Below are 14,083 nucleotides of genomic sequence, written 5' to 3' on the forward strand. Positions count from 1 at the left end.
TAAGTGAAATAAGTCACACAGAAAAAGAAACATCATAAGATATCACTACTACACAGAATGTAAACTTGGCTACACAGGAACTGAATTACAAAACAGAACAGGGTTTCAAATGGAGAAAACCAACTTATGCTTGCTTAAGGGGAAAGGTGAGTTGGGGTGCTGCATAAAACCAGAGATTGAAATGAGCACAGATACCGTTCCATAAGCCAAATATTAAATAGACAAGAGCTACTCCTTGCTCAGCAAAGTGGACTCAACACCCCATATTAAATGCCTAAGAATATACCTGACTAGTAAGAATCTTAAAACCTATGGATTTATATGTCTCCGAAAGAGAATCAAGCGTGTGTACAATGGCATAAATGCAGCAGTGATAGGATTGGTGAGGTTCGGTGAGCAAATGCAGACCCTTTGAAGTCATATTGCATGGTACCCATTCCATGGGTCTCAACTCTCCAGGTTTAAGGGATTCTTCCTTCAGCTAAAACATGCATGTGGAACCCAGAGTATGATCCACCATGTGATCGGGAAATGTGTTCAAATGTGTCTCAGTTTTCGTCCCCTGGTACTCGGGTGCAACATTCCAGATGCTTTACTAACACTCTCCCCACTTGGAGAGTCAGTGCCTTTAACCTCCTGTTTGGCCCAGTTTGCAATTTTTGTGGAAAATGAACAGGAATAGGGAGAACACATGAGAGACTATCTGGAGGTGTCTGGATAGGCAAATTTAACTCTCATTTCCCACCAGGAAGAGGAATTAACCAAAGGCTCAGCGTGCCATGTCGGAACCACACTAGGGCCTGAGGAAAATCCTGCAGTGTTGCGGCCAGCTCACAAGAAAGCGAGTTGAAGAAAGGAGCTCAGGGGCACTGTAATTCAAAAACCTTCAGAGTTATAAATGACAGGTATCGTCCAAAAATATATTGAAGTAAGGCTGCCAAGAGGACTTGAAAGTGGAGCAGAATTGCAAGAAACCGATTTCAGGAGGTAGACTGGAATTGCATGTAAAGCATAGGAAAAGAGGCAGAACGTCCACAATGATGCACTGGGCCAAAAAGGGCGTATGCGTTTTTTCCTGAACATATTCAGGAAAAAACGCATACGCCCTTTTTGGCCAACCAAGCAAGCTTGCAAAGGAAATCTGCACTACAATGAAGTCTCACTGCCCCCCGGTCAAAAGGGCCATCTGAAAAAAGTGTAAAATCCAGAAAGGGAGGACAGGCCATGGAGAACTGGGAGCCTTGTTATGCTGATGGGCGGGATGTAAATTGCCAACAGCCACTCTGGAGAAGTGTATGGTGTTTCCTGAAACATCTAAGAAACAAAGCAACAGAGCCTAGGGCACTTCCACTTATGGTCCTATAGGGATTTAAAATCAAAAAGACACAGCCACCCCAAAGTTTGGGACGGCTCTGTTTACAAGAACCTCGTTTACGGTACAATTTCAATATCGCAGAAAGTGAAAAATGGATAAAGAAGTTGTGGTACTTACGTACAATGCAATATCACTCAGCAATGAAATCTATGTCATCAGGCCCGTAGCAGCATGAGTGGATTCAGCTCCGATGATTCTAAGTGAAATAAGTCACTCAGAAAAAGAAACATCATAAGATATCACTAATACATGGAATGTAAACTTGAATACACAGGAACTCAATTACAAAACAGAACAGGGGCTCAAATGTAGAAAACCAACTTACGCTTGCTTAAGGGGAAAGGTGAGTTGGGGTGCTGCATAAAAGCAGAGATTGAAATTAGCACAGATACCGTTCCATAAGCCAAATATGTAATAGACAAGAGTTACCCCTTGCTCAACGAAGTGGACACAACACCTCATATTAAACGCCTAAGAACATATCTGACTAGTAAGAATGTTAAAACCTATGGATTTATATGTCTCTGAAAGAGAATCAAACGTGTGTACAGCGGCATAAACGCAGCAGTGATAGGATTGGTGAGGTTCGGTGAGCAAATGCAGACCCTTTGAAGTCATATTGCATGGTACCCATTCCATGGGTCTCAACTCTCCAGGTTTAAGGGATTCTTCCTTCAGCTAAAACATGCATGTGGAACCCAGAGTATGATCCACCGTGTGATCGGGAAACGTGTTCAAATGTGTCTCAGTTTTCGTCCCCAGGTACTCGGGTGCAACATTCCAGACGCTTTACTAACACTCTCCCCACTTGGAGAATCAGTGCCTTTAACCTCCTGTTGGCCCAGTTTGCTATTTCTGTGGAAGATGAACAGGAATACGGAGGACCAATGAGAGACTAGCTGGAGGTGTCTGGATGGGCAAATTTAACTCTCATTTCCCACCAGGAAGAGGAATTAACCAAAGGCTCAGCGTGCCATGCTGGAACCACACTAGGGCCTGAAGCAATCATGTTGTGTTGCGGCCAGCTCACAAGAAACCGCGTTGAAGAAAGGAGCTCAGGGGCACTGTCATTCACAAACCTGCAGAGTTATAAATGACAGCTATCGTCCAGAAATATATTGAAGTAAGGCTGCCAAGAGGACTTGAAAGCGGGGCAGAATTGCAGGAAACCGATTTCAGGAGGTAGACAGGAATTGCATTTAAAGCATAGGAAAAGAGGCAGAACGTCCACAATGATTCACTTGGCCAAAAAGGGCGTATGCGTTTTTTCCTGAATATATTCAGGAAAAAACGCATACGCCCTGTCTGGCCAACCAAGCAAGCTTGCAAAGGAAATCTGCACTACAATGAAGTCTCACTGCCCCCCGGTCAAAAGGGCCATCTGAAAAAAGTGTAAAATCCAGAAAGGCAGGACAGGCCATGGAGAACTGGGAGCCTTGTTATGCTGATAGGCGGGATGTAAATTGCCAACAGCCACTCTGGAGAAGTGTATGGTGTTTCCTGAAACATCTAAAAAACAAAGCATCAGAGCCTAGGGCACTGCCACTTATGGTCCTATAGCTTAGGGAAATTAAAATCAAAAAGACACAGCCACCCCAAAGTTTCGGAAGGCTCTGTTTAGAAGAACCTCGTTTACGGTACAAGTTCAATATCGCAGAAAGCGAAAAATGGATAAAGAAGTTGGGATACTTACGTACAATGCAATATCACTCAGCAATGAAATCTATGTCACCAGGCCCGTAGCAGCATAATGAGTGGATTCAGGTACGAGGATTCTAAGTGAAATAAGTCACACAGAAAAAGAAACATCATAAGATATCACTAATACACGGAATGTAAACTTGGCTACACAGGAACTGAATTACAAAACAGAACAGGGTCTCAAATGTAGAAAACCAACTTATGCTTCCTTAAGTGGAAAGGTGAGTTGGGGTGCTGCATAAAACCAGAGATTGAAATGAGCACAGATACCGTTCCATAAGCCAAATATGTAATAGACAAGAGCTACTCCTTGCTCAACGAAGTGGACTCAACACCCCATATTAAACGCCTAAGAATATACCTGACTAGTAAGAATCTGAAAACTTATGGATTTATATGTCTCGGAAAGAGAATCAAGCCTGTGTACAGCGGCATAAACGCAGCAGTGATAGGATGTGTGAGGTTCGGTGAGCAAATGCAGACCCTTTGAAGTCATATTGCATGGTACCCATTCCATGGGTCTCAACTCTCCAGGTTTAAGGGATTCTTCCTTCAGCTAAAACATGCATGTGGAACCCAGAGTATGATCCACCGTGTGATCGGGAAATGTGTTCAAATGTGTGTCAGTTTTCATCCCCTGGTACTCGGGTGCAACATTCCAGACGCTTTACTAACACTCTTCCCACTTGGAGAGTCAGTGCCTTTAACCTCCTGTTTGGCCCAGTTTGCAATTTCTGCGGAAAATGAACAGGAATAGGGAGAACCCATGAGAGACTAGCTGGAGGTGTCTGGACGGGCAAATATAACTCTAATTTCCCACCAGGAAGAGGAATTAACCAAAGGCTCAGTGTGCCGTGCCGGAACCACACTAGGGCCTGAAGCAATCCTGCGGTGTTGTGGCCAGCTCAAAAGAAAGCGAGTTGAAGAAAGGAGCTCAGGGGCACTCTAATTCACAAACCTGCAGAGTTATAAATGACAGCTAAAGTCCAAAAATATATTGAAGTAAGGCTGCCAAGAGGACTTGAAAACGGGGCAGAATTGCAGGAAACCGATTTCAGGAGGTAGACTGGAATTACATGTAAAGCATAGGAAAAGAGGCAGAACGTCCACAATGATGCACTTGGCCAAAAAGGGCGTATGCGTTTTTTCCTGAATATATTCAGGAAAAAACGCATACGCGCTAATTGGCCAACCAAGCAAGCTTGCAAAGGAAATCTGCACTACAATGAAGTCTCACTGCCCCCCGGTCAAAAGGGCCATCTGAAAAAAGTGTAAAATCCAGAAAGGCAGGACAGGCTGTGGAGAACTGGAAGCCTTGTTATGCTGATGGGCGGGATGTAAATTGCCAACAGCCACTCTGGAGAAGTGTATGGTGTTTCCTGAAACATCTAAAAAACAAAGCAACAGAGCCTAGGGCACTTCCACTTATGGTCCTATAGGGATTTAAAATCAAAAAGACACAGCCACCCCAAAGTTTGGGACGGCTCTGTTTACAAGAACCTCGTTTACGGTACAATTTCAATATCGCAGAAAGTGAAAAATGGATAAAGAAGTTGTGGTACTTACGTACAATGCAATATCACTCAGCAATGAAATCTATGTCATCAGGCCCGTAGCAGCATGAGTGGATTCAGCTCCGATGATTCTAAGTGAAATAAGTCACTCAGAAAAAGAAACATCATAAGATATCACTAATACATGGAATGTAAACTTGAATACACAGGAACTCAATTACAAAACAGAACAGGGGCTCAAATGTAGAAAACCAACTTACGTTTGCTTAAGGGGAAAGGTGAGTTGGGGTGCTTCATAAAACCAGAGATTGGTGAGGTTCGGTGAGCAAATGCAGACCCTTTGAAGTCATATTGCATGGTACCCATTCCATGGGTCTCAACTCTCCAGGTTTAAGGGATTCTTCCTTCAGCTAAAACATACATGTGGAACCCAGAGTATGATCCACCGTGTGATCGGGAAACGTGTTCAAATGTGTCTCAGTTTTCGTCCCCAGGTACTCGGGTGCAACATTCCAGACGCTTTACTAACACTCTCCCCACTTGGAGAATAAGTGCCTTTAACCTCCTGTTGCCCCAGTTTGCTATTTCTGTGGAAGATGAACAGGAATACGGAGGACCAATGAGAGAGTAGCTGGAGGTGTCTGGATGGGCAAATTTAACTCTCATTTCCCACCAGGAAGAGGAATTAACCAAAGGCTCAGCGTGCCATGCTGGAACCACACTAGGGCCTGAAGCAATCATGTGGTGGTGTGGCCAGCTCACAAGAAACCACGTTGAAGAAAGGAGCTCAGGGGCACTGTCATTCACAAACCTGCAGAGTTATAAATGACAGCTATCGTCCAGAAATATATTGAAGTAAGGCTGCCAAGAGGACTTGAAAGCGGGGCAGAATTGCAGGAAACCGATTTCAGGAGGTAGACTGGAATTGCATGTAAAGCATAGGAAAAGAGGCAGAACCTCCACAATGATGCACTTGGCCAAAAAAGGCGTATGCGTTTTTTCCTGAATATATTCAGGAAAAAACGCATATGCCGTTTTTGGCCAACCAAGCAAGCTTGCAAAGGAAATCTGCACTACAATGAAGTCTCACTGCCCCCCGGTCAAAAGGGCCATCTGAAAAAAGTGTAAAATCCAGAAAGGCAGGACAGGCCATGGAGAACTGGGAGCCTTGTTATGCTGATGGGCGGGATGTAAATTGCCAACAGCCACTCTGGAGAAGTGTATGGTGTTTCCTGAAACATCTAAAAAACAAAGCAACAGAGCCTAGGGCACATCCACTTATGGTCCTATAGCTTAGGGAAATTAAAATCAAAAAGACACAGCCACCCCAATGTTTCGGAAAGCTCTGTTATCAAGAACCTCGTTTACGGTACAATTTCAATATCGCAGAAAGCGAAAAATGGATAAAGAAGTTGGAATACTTACGTACAATGCAATATCACTCAGCAATGAAATCTATGTCATCAGGCCCGTAGCAGCATAATGAGTGGATTCAGGTACGATGATTCTAAGTGAAATAAGTCACAGAGAGAAAGAAACATCATAAGATATCACTACTACATGGAATGTAAACTTGGCTACACAGGAACTGAATTACAAAACAGAACAGGGTCTCAAATGTAGAAAACCAACTTATGCTTGCTTAAGGGGAAAGGTGAGTTGGGGTGCTGCATAAAACCAGAGATTGAAATTAGCACAGATACCGTTCCATAACCCAAATATGTAATAGACAAGAGCTACTCCTTGCTCAACGAAGTGGACTCAACACCCCATATTAAACGCCTAAGAATATACCTGACTAGTAAGAATCTTAAAACCTGTGGATTTATATGACTCTGAAAGAGAATCAAGCGTGTGTACAAAGGCATAAATGCAGCAGTGATAGGATTGGTGAGGTTCGGTGAGCAAATGCAGACCCTTTGAAGTCATATTGAATGGTACCCATTCCATGGGTCTCAACTCTCCAGGTTTAAGGGATTCTTCCTTCAGCTAAAACATGCATGTGGAACCCAGAGTATGATCCACCGTGTGATCGGGAAACGTGTTCAAATGTGTCTCAGTTTTCGACCCCTGGTACTCGGGTGCAACATTCCAGACGCTTTACTAACACTCTCCCCACTTGGAGAGTCAGTGCCTTTAACCTCCTGTTTGGCCCAGTTTGCAATTTCTGCGGAAAATGAACAGGAATAGGGAGAACCAATGAGAGACTAGCTGGAGGTGTCTGGACGGGCAAATTTAACTCTCATTTCCCACCAGGAAGAGGAATTAACCAAAGGCTCAGCGTGCCATGCCGGAACCACACTAGGGCCTGAAGAAATCCTGCGGTGTTGCGGCCAGCTCACAAGAATGCGAGTTGAAGAAAGGAGCTCAGGGGCACTGTAATTCACAAAACTGCAGAGTTATAAATGACAGCTATCGTACAGAAATATATTGAAGTAAGGCTGCCAAGAGGACTTGAAAGCGGGGCAGAATTGCAGGAAACCGATTTCAGGAGGTAGACTGGAATTGCATATAAAGCATAGGAAAATAGCCAGAACGTCCACAATGATGCACTTGCCCAAAAAGTGTGTATGCGTTTTTTCCTGAATATATTCAGGAAAAAACGCATACGCCCTTTTTGGCCAACCAAGCAAGCTTGCAAAGGAAATCTGCACTACAATGAAGTCTCACTGCCCCCCGGTCAAAAGGGCCATCTGAAGAAAGTGTAAAATCCAGAAAAGCAGGACAGGCCATGGAGAACTGGGAGCCTTGTCATGCTGATGGGCGGGATGTAAATTGCCAACAGCCACTCTGGAGAAGTGTATGGTGTTTCCTGAAACATCTAAAAAACAAAGCAACAGAGCCTAGGTCATTTCCACTTATGGTCCTATAGCTTAGGGAAATTAAAATCAAAACGACACAGCCACCCCAAAGTTTGGGACGGCTCTGTTTACAAGAACCTCGTTTACTGTACAAGTTCAATATCACAGAAAGCGAAAAATGGTTAAAGAAGTTGTGGTACTTACGTACAATGCAATATCACTCAGCAGTGAAGTCTATGTCATCAGGCCCATAGCAGCATAATGAGTGGATTCATGTACAATGATTCTAAGTGAAATAAGTCACAGAGAAAAAGAAACATCATAAGATATCACTACTACACGGAATGTAAACTTGGCTACACAGGGACTGAATTACAAAACAGAACAGGGTCTCAAATGCAGAAAACCAACTTATGCTTGCTTAAGGGGAAAGGTGAGTTGGGGTGCTGCATGAAACCAGAGATTGAAATTAGCACAGATACCGTTCCATAAGCCAAATATGTAATAGACAAGAGCTACTCCTTGCTCACCGAAGTGGACTCAACACCCCATATTAAACGCCTAAGAATATACCTGACTAGTAAGAATCTTAAAACCTATGGATTTATATGTCTCCGAAAGAGAATCAAGCATGTGTACAGCGGCATAAACGCAGCAGTGATAGGATAGATGAGGTTCGGTGAGCAAATGCAGACCCTTTGAAGTCATATTGCATGGCACCCATTCCATGGGTCTCAACTCTCCAGGTTTAAGGGATTCTTCCTTCAGCTAAAACATGCATGTGGAACCCAGAGTATGATCCACCATGTGATCGGGAAAAGTGATCAAATGTGTCTCAGTTTTCGTCCCCTGGTACTCGGGTGCAACATTCCAGATGCTTTACTAACACTCTCCCCACTTGGAGAGTCAGTGCCTTTAACCTCCTGTTTGGCCCAGTTTGCAATTTCTGCGGAAAATGAACAGGAATAGGGAGGACCCATGAGAGATTAGCTGGAGGTGTCTGGAAGGGCAAACTTAACTCTCATTTCCCACCAGGAAGAGGAATTAACCAAAGGCTCAGCATGCCATGCCGGAACCACACTAGGGCCTGAAGCAATCCTGCAGTGTTGCGGCCAGCTCACAAGAAAGCGAGTTGAAGAAAGGAGCTCAGGGGCACTGTCATTCACAAACCTGAAGAGTTATAAATGACAGCTATCGTCCAAAAATATATTGGAGTAAGGCTGCCAAGAGGACTTGAAAGCGGGGCAGAATTGCAGGAAACCGATTTCAGGAGGTAGACTGGAATTGCATGTAAAGCATAGGAAAAGAGGCAGAACGTCCACAATGATTCACTTGCCCAAAAAGGGCATATGCGTTTTTTCCTGAATATATTCAGGAAAAAACGCATACGCACTTTTTGGCCAACCAAGCAAGCTTGCAAAGGAAATCTGCACTACAATGAAGTCTCACTGCCCCCCAGTCAAAAGGGCCATCTGAAAAAAGTGTAAAATCCAGAAAGGCAGGACAGGCCATGGAGAACTGGGAGCCTTGTTATGCTGATGGGCAGGATGTAAATTGCCAACAGCCACTCAGGAGAAGTGTATGGTGTTTCCTGAAACATCTAAAAAACAAAGCAACAGAGCCTAGGGCACTTCCACTTATGGTCCTATAGCTTACGGAAATTAAAATAAAAAAGACACATCCACCCCAAATTTTGGGACGGCTCTGTTTACAAGAACCTCGTTTACGGTACAAGTTCAATATCACAGAAAGTGAATAATGGATAAAGAAGTTGTGGTAATTACGTACAATGCAATATCACTCAGCAATGAAATCTATGTCATCAGGCCCATGGAAGCATAATGAGTGGATTCAGGTAAGATGATTCTAAGTGAAATAAGTCACACAGAAAAAGAAACATCGTAAGATATCACTAATACACGGAATGTAAACTTGGCTACACAGGAACTGAATTACAAAACAGAACAGGGTCTCAAATGTAGAAAACCAACTTATGCTTGCTTAAGGGGAAAGGTGAGTTGGGGTGCTGCATAAAACCAGAGATTGAAATTAGCACAGATACCGTTCCATAAGCCAAATATGTAATAGACAAGAGCTACTCCTTGCTCAACGAAGTGGACACAACACCCCATATTAAACGCCTAAGAATATACCTGACTAGTAAGAATTTTAAAACCTATGGATTTATATGTCTCCGAAAGAGAATCAAGCGTGTGTACAGCGGCATAAACGCAGCAGTGATAGGATTGGTGAGGTTTGGTAAGCAAATGCAGACCCTTTGAAGTCATATTGCATGGTACCCATTCCATGGGTCTCAACTCTCCAGGTTTAAGGGATTCTTCCTTCAGCTAAAACATGCATGTGGAACCCAGAGTATGATCCACCGTGTGATCTGGAAACGTGTTCAAATGTGTCTCAGTTTTTGTCCCCTGGTACTCGGGTGCAACATTGCAGACGCTTTACTAACACTCTCCCCACTTGGAGAGTCAGTGCCTTTAACCTCCTGTTTGGCCCAGTTTGCAATATCTGCGGAAAATGAACAGGAATAGGGAGAACCCATGAGAGACTAGCTGGAGGTGTCTGGACGGGCAAATTTAACTCTCATTTCCCACCAGGAAGAGGAATTAACCAAAGGCTCAGCGTGCCGTGCCGGAACCACACTAAGGCCTGAAGCAATCCTGCAGTGTTGCGGCCAGCTCACAAGAAAGCGAGTTGAAGAAAGGAGCTCAGGGGCACTGTAATTCACAAACCTGCAGAGTTATAAATGACAGCTATGGTCCAAAAATATATTGAAGTAAGGCTGCCAAGAGGACTTGAAAGCGGGGCAGAATTGCAGTAAACCGATTTCAGAAGGTACACGGGAGTCGCTCTTAAAGCATAAGAATAGAGACAGAACTTTGAAAATAATGCACTTGGCAAAAAAGTGTATATCTGTTTTATCCAGAGCTCTCATAACTGATGGGAGGAGATTCCCAGCAGGCTCCAACTGCCACCTGAGGGCTCTCATTGCCAAGGCAACGTGAGCAAGCCAGGCAGGAGTTACCTCACAGCAGAGGTCCCACCTCACAGAAGGGTGAGAAACCCAGCCAACATCAGACTCTCACCAGAGGGTCCACATCTCCAAGGGAATGGGAACCAGGCAGGAGTGTCTTCACACCAGTGGGACAACATCATCGAAAGGTGAGGTACTCAGCACATGTGTCCTCAATCCAGAGGACCCACATCACCAAGGGCCTCGGAGTGAGGCAGGCAGGAGTAGCCTCACAACACTGGGCCCATAGAATAAAAAAGTGAGGAATCCAGCAGTTGGAACCTCCCAGCAGGCGGCCCAGAGCACCGAGGCTATGGGATCCAGTCCACAGTGAACTCACAGAAGAGGACCCATGTCATGAAACTGAACAACCCAGCCATTGGGACCTCAGAGCAGGAGGCCCACATCCCCATGGGGATGGAAATCTGGTAGGAGTGTCCTCGCACCACTGAGAACGTATCAGAAAATTTTGGGCGACCAGCAGTTAAGGCCTGACGCCAGAGGACCCTCATCACCAAGGGAAGGAGGCTCCCAGCAGGCTCCAACTGCCACCAGAGTGCTGACGTCACCAAGGCGATGTGTGCCAACCAGGCACGAATGACCTCACAACAGAGAGCCCACCTCAGAGAAGTGTGACGAACCCCGTCAGGATCAGACTCGCACCAGAGGGCCCACATCACCAAGGGGATGGGAACCAGGCAGGAGTGTCCCCACACCAGTGGGACAACATCATCGAAAGGTGAGGATCCCAGCACATGTAGCCTCAAACCAGAGGAACCACATCACCAAGGGGTTCAGAATTAGGCTGGCAGGACCGGCCTCACAACACAGGGTACATAGAATATAAAAGTTGAGGAATCCAGCAGTTGGAACCTCCCAGCAAGTGGCCCAGAGCACCGAGGCTATGGGATCCAGGCCACAGTGAACTCACAGCAGAGGGCCCACATCATGAACCTGTGAGCAGCCCAGCTGTTGGGACCTCAGAACAGAAGGCCCACATCCCCATTGGGATGGGAACCTGGCAGGAGTGGCCTCGCACCACTTAGCACATATCAGAAAATGTTAGGAGCCCAGCAGTTAGTGCCTGACGCCAGGGGGCCCTCATAACTGAGGGGAGGAGACTCCCAGCAGGTTCCAACTGCCAACAGAGGGCCCACGTCTACAAGGTGGCATGCGCCAGCCAGGCAGTAGTGACCTCAGAGCAGAGGGCCTATCTCACAGAAGGGTGAGGAACCGAGGCAGGATGAGACTCTCGCCAGAGGGCTCACAACACCAAGGGGATGGGAACCAGTCAGGACTGTCCTCCCACCAGTGGGGCCACATCATCGAAAGGTGAGGAACCCAGCACATATGGCCTCAAACCAGAGGACGCACATCACGAAGGGGTTGCGAGTGAGGCAGGCAGGAGGAGCATCGCAACACAGGACCCATAGAATACAAAAGTTGAGGAATCGAGCAGTTGGAACCTCCCAGCAGGCGGCCCAGAGCACAGAGGCTATGGCATACAGGCCAGAGTGAACTAACAGCAGAGAGCCCACATCATGAAACTGTGAACAACCCAGCCGTTGGGACCTCAGAGCAGAAGGCCCACATCCCAATGGGGATGTGAACCTGGCTAGAGTGTCCTCGAACCACTGGGCACACATCACAAAAGGTGGGGAGCCCAGCAGTTAGGGCCTGACGCCAGAGGGCCCTCATCACCGAGGGGAGGAGGCTCCCAGCAGGCTCCAAGTGCCACCAGAGGGCTCATGTCCACAAGGCGAGGTGAGCAAGCCAGGCAGGAGTGACCTCACAGCAGACGGCCCACCTCACAGAAGGGTGAGGAACCCAGCCAGGATCAGACTCTCAACAGAGGGCCCACATCACCAAGGGGATGTGAACCAGGCAGGAGTCTCCTAAGACCATTGGTCCCACATCATCGAAAGGTGAGGAACCCAGCACATGTGGCCTCAAACCAGACGACACACATCACGAAGGGGCTGGGAGTGAGGCAGGCAGGAGGATCCTCACAACAGAGGGCCTAAAAGATTAAAAAAGTGAGGAATCCAGCAGTTGGAACCTCCCAGCAGGTGGCCAAGAGCACAGAGGCTATGGGATCCAGGCCACAGTGAACTAACACCAGAGAGCCCACATCATGAAATTGTGATCAACCCAGCCGTTGGAACCTCAGAGCAGAAGGTCCACATCCCCATGGAGATGGGAACCTAAGAGGAGTGCCCGAGCATCACTGGGCTCACTAAGAAAACTTGGGGAGCCCAGTAGTTAGGGCCTGATGTCAGAGGGCCCTCATCACAGAGGTGAGGAGGCTCCCAGCAGGGTCCAAGTGCCACCAGAGGGCTCATGTCAACAAGGCGAGGTGAGCAAGCCAGGCAAGAGTTACCTGATAGTAGAGGGCCCACCTCACAGATGGGTGAGGAACCCAGCCAGGATCAGACTCTCACCAGAGGACCCACATCACAAAGGGGATGGGAACCAGTCAGGTTTATCCTCACACCAGTGGGGCCTCATCATCTTAAGGTGAGGAACCCAGCACATGTGTCCTCAAACCAGAGGACCCACATCACCAAGGGCCTTGGAGTGAGGCAGGCAGGAGTAGCCTCACAACACAGGGCACATAATATAAAAAACGTGAGGATTCCAGCATTTAGACCTTCCAGCAGGCGGCCCAGAACACCGAGGCTATGGAATCCAGGCCGCAGTGAACTCACAGCAGAGGGCCCACATCATAAAACTGTGAGCAACCCAGGCGTTGGGACCTCAGCGCAGAAGGCCCACATCCCCATGGGAATGGGAACCTGGCTGGAGTGTCCTCGCACCACTGGGCGCACATCAGAAAATGTGGGGAGCCCACCATTTAGGGCCTGACGCCAGAGGGCCATCATCACCGAGAGGAGGAGGCACCCTGCATGCTTCAACTGCCACCAGAGGGCTCACGTCTCCAAGGTGACATGTGCCAGCCAGGCAGCAGTGACCTCACAGCAGAGGGCCTACCTCACAGAACGTTGAGGAACCCAGCCAGGATTAGACTCTCGCCAGAGGGCCCACCTCACCAAGGGGATGGGAACCAGGCAGGAGTGTCCTCACACGAGTGGGGCCACATCATCGAAAGGTGAGGAACGCAGCACATGTGGCCTCAAGCAATAGGACAGTCATCACCAAGGGGCTGGCAGTGAGGCAGGCAGGAGGAGCCTCAAAACAGAGGGCACATAGAATAAAAAAGTTGAGGAATCCAGCAGTTGGAACCTCCCAGCAGGCGGCTCAGAGCACCGATGATAAGGGATTCTTGCCGGAGTGAACTCACAGCAGAGGGCCCACATCATGGTACTGTGAGCAAGCCAGCCGTTTTGACCTCAGAGCAGAAGGCCCATATCCCCATGGGGATGGGAACCTGGCAAGAGTGTCCTCACTCACTTGGCGCACATCAGATAATGTGGGGAGCCCAGCAGTTATGGCCTAAGGCAAGAGGGCCCTCATCACCGAGGGGAGGAGGATCCCAGCACACTCCAACTGCCACCAGAGGGCCCACGTCACCAAGGTGACGTGTGCCAGACAGGCATGATTGACCTCACAGCAGAGGGCCCACCTCACAGAAGGGTGAGGAACCCAGCCAGGATCAGACTCTCACCTGAGGGCCCACATCAGCAAGGGGATGGGAACCAGT

This window comes from Orcinus orca, chromosome 2 (genome assembly GCF_937001465.1).
Source record: "Orcinus orca chromosome 2, mOrcOrc1.1, whole genome shotgun sequence".
NCBI lineage: Eukaryota > Metazoa > Chordata > Mammalia > Artiodactyla > Delphinidae > Orcinus > Orcinus orca.